Here is a 3,188-nt window from a genome sequence, read left to right as displayed (position 1 = left end):
AATTCTGGAGGCCTTTTCTCTAGTTTTATGAGGGTGAATCTTTTCTTTCCCTCTTCAAGAGAGTCTTTCTCCAAGAAGCTGCACTGCAATCCCAGAGGTACACGGTTCAAATCCACCAGATGCTTTGCTGGAGTAGGAGGGGCAATCTCCTCCTGTACCAGTCAGATCCAATTTGACGGTACACACACGAAAATAAATAAATAAATAGATAGATAGATAGATAAATAAATAAATAAATAAAAAATAAGAGAGTCTTTCTCTCTTTCCTGCCTTTAACTGTCTTTATGCCAGCACTGCATGTTCTATTGTCACTTAACCCCAGGAGGGAGAACCAGATGCCCTTTGTTTTAATAAACTTGTCTTCTTTGCTGGTTAAAAATGCATTTATTCATTCATTCCTTCGTTCACTAAAAAAAACTTTCTGGAGTATGTAAAAGTTTCTGGCCTGAACTTTATGTTTCCAAGATTTATTTTTCTGGTTATAAAATTAATACATGAAGAGCACTGCATTTGGCAAGAAGATTGTGTAATGGCTCTGTCATGTACCACCTGCATGATCTGGCCACATCACTTAACTCATGTTTCATTTAAAAGAGGACAAAAAGCCCTATCTTGCCCATGCCCTGGCTGGCGCTGCAGTTCACACATGATCCCAGAGGGGAAACACTTGGTAAACAAAAGGGAAGGCTTAGTGCCACCATCCTCAGTCCAGGTAGCACCAACGTCTAGCTCTAGCCTCTCACACTGACCCTCTGATGAGGGTCACGCAGCCTTGGTTTGATGTGGAGTTGGGGGAAGGGCCACATGAATCTTCCTCAAGCCTGGCCAGCCGGGACCTCACTGAGGCTCTTCCAGAACCGGGCCAGCTGAGTGAGGATGTCCTCCAAGTCCGGCCCATCCTCGGGGAAGCGCTCGGAGAAGGATCTGATGAGGCTGGCAGCTGAGGCTTCATACTCAAGGAGCTGGACTTCTGAGCCTTCAAGGCGAGTGTTGGGCTGAACGATGAGTTTCCGAGATTCCTTGCACAGAGGCACTGTGTCCGAGGGTGAGGAAGCACTCAGGGGGTGCATCCGTGAGGGCCAGCCCCCCCGGCCACATCCCCTGTAGATTTCAGCACCTGCAGTCTCCGCAGGAAGTGCTCCAGGGCGTGCTTGCCCACAGACCGGATCTTGCTGCGGTCCAGGTGGTCTGGGCGACCATCAGAGCCTGTGGTGGGGGTGACGGTAACGAGGCCCTCGCCAGCCTCCAGCAGGACCCTCAGGATCACAAAGCGGGCCTGCATGTGGGCCTGTCTCCAGTTCGAGGCCTCAGGGGTGTAGAACTCCAGAGCCAGCAACCCAGCCCCAACCTTGTTGAGCCAGTTCACATAGATCACATCGACTGCGCGGGCCCCCTCGAAGCCAAAGATCTCCAGCACATGAGGGTTGAGGCAGAGGTAGAGGCCCAAGCTCTCGGCCAGGCGCTCTTCGTAGCTGGAGGCAATGGATTTTGCTGTCCCATGTCTCCCTGCTCCGGTACAAGCTCTGGATCTGCTCCCCAGTCTCTGGGTTAACCACAGTCTCCTAGGCAAAATTGAAAGCTCCTTTCTCATGCTGCACAAAGAGCTTCCCACTGCTGTGGCCCAGCAGCTCATGCAGCCCCACCTGCACGTCAAAGGAGCGCTCCTTCCAGCGGATGTACAGGTCTTTGTTCTCCTCGTGCAAGAAGGTGAGCTTCTCCCTATTCGTGGCATAGGCCACCGCCAGCACATTGCCCAGCGACACGTTCTTAAAACCTTCTGTCTGCCTCAGATCATCATAGTTGGAGATGTTGATGCCGGCAGGGATGTTGGAGCCGGCGAAGGTGAGGATGTCCAGGGAGATGAAGTCAGGGGTGAGGAACTTGTCCTTCTCGAAGGCTGGGGACCAAGGCAGGTCCCTCAGCAGCTGCCCCGCACTCGCCAACAGCAGCTCCAACTTGGTGCTCATGGCCTTGTTGACCATGGCCACAAAGCCTTCACACTCTCCCCGGGAACCAAATGGGTCTCGGTAGCTCTCGATGAACCCGATGTAACTCTCCACTATGGGGCCTTTGTCCTGGATCCAGAAGCAGGAGCCCCTCTTATGGGCTTCGATGGAGCCCTGCGTGAAGCTGTCCATGTACTCGGCCAGCATCTGCTCCTGGTAACTGTTGGCTGTGCAGGCCTTGGCTTTCTCCAGGTGCTCCACCACCTTGTGAAGGATGGGTGAGTAGTCTCCCTGGGTCACCTGGAAGCAACTCCCCCAGAATTCATAACTCTTCAGCTTGGAAGTACTTCAGCATTCATAGCAGGCTCTGTGCCAAGCACGGATGCCAGCCGTACCTCTTAGCGGGGCTGCCCATCCTGGCCGGTCTCTTTGAAGAGCCGTGTATTGTAAGCACCAAGGTTCTGAGAGTCCAGGAAGTCTTGTGCCAGCTTGGCATCTTCCATGGTACAGTTCCAGAGAAGTAGGTGGTGATGCCCTCCTTCCCCAGCCCCAGGTGTCGAAGCTGCAGCTCCAGAGAGAACAAGAGCTCCCCACAAGTCTGTCAGAGGGCTCTGACTTCTTCAGGGTGCTGCTGAGAAGCAAGGCTCCCCAAGATCACCCATTCCAGCTTCTCCTTGGACAAGTTGGGGACAAACTTGGTGTCACTGAAGGACTCCCATTTTGGAGTAGACGCCAGCAGCATAGACCAGGAATGCCTGATACTCCTCCTCTGTGAGGCCTTCTGCCAGGGCATGCTGGCGTAGGGTCCTGGGCACAGAAGAGGGGGCTAAGCAGGGCATAGATGTAGGGAGCCTCGGGGGAGATCTGTGCAGCAGCACAGCCAGACCTCCATACCAGGCGGCCCTCGACAGGTGATGGGCATAGATGCGCTCTGTGGGTGACAGCAGGCGGAAGGCCTCGCGGCAGTCCAAGCTAGACACACCGATGTCATTGGGCAGGATGTACTGCGTGTCTGTCATGGGCCCTGCAGCAGCTGGTTGGTTAGCAAACTCCTGGCCTGAACTTTTACATAAAGCTGTCAGGGGCTTAGAATTATGCACCTTGTTTGTTGTTGTTGTTGTTGTTGTTATGTGTCATCAAGTTACCTGCGACTCATAGCAATCCTATGTACAAAGCTCTAAACCCTGCTTTATCCTGTGCCAATCTCACTATCTCCGACACACCTACCCCAATTACCCCAGT

At 53.2% G+C, this 3,188-nt stretch overlaps 1 pseudogene; it reads right to left on the bottom strand.

Moving 5' to 3' along the window:
- Nucleotides 1-815: 815 nt before the first annotated feature.
- LOC102860989 lies at nt 816-2,965 on the bottom strand (annotated as a pseudogene).
- Nucleotides 2,966-3,188: the final 223 nt, after the last annotated feature.

The sequence above is a fragment of the Elephantulus edwardii genome, unplaced genomic scaffold, assembly GCF_000299155.1.
Source record: "Elephantulus edwardii isolate Elephantulus edwardi_28Jun2011 unplaced genomic scaffold, EleEdw1.0 scaffold00223, whole genome shotgun sequence".
Classification (NCBI taxonomy): Eukaryota; Metazoa; Chordata; class Mammalia; order Macroscelidea; family Macroscelididae; genus Elephantulus; species Elephantulus edwardii.
Note: the sequence above shows the minus strand (reverse complement) of the source record. Positions and strands in the feature narration are given on the sequence as shown.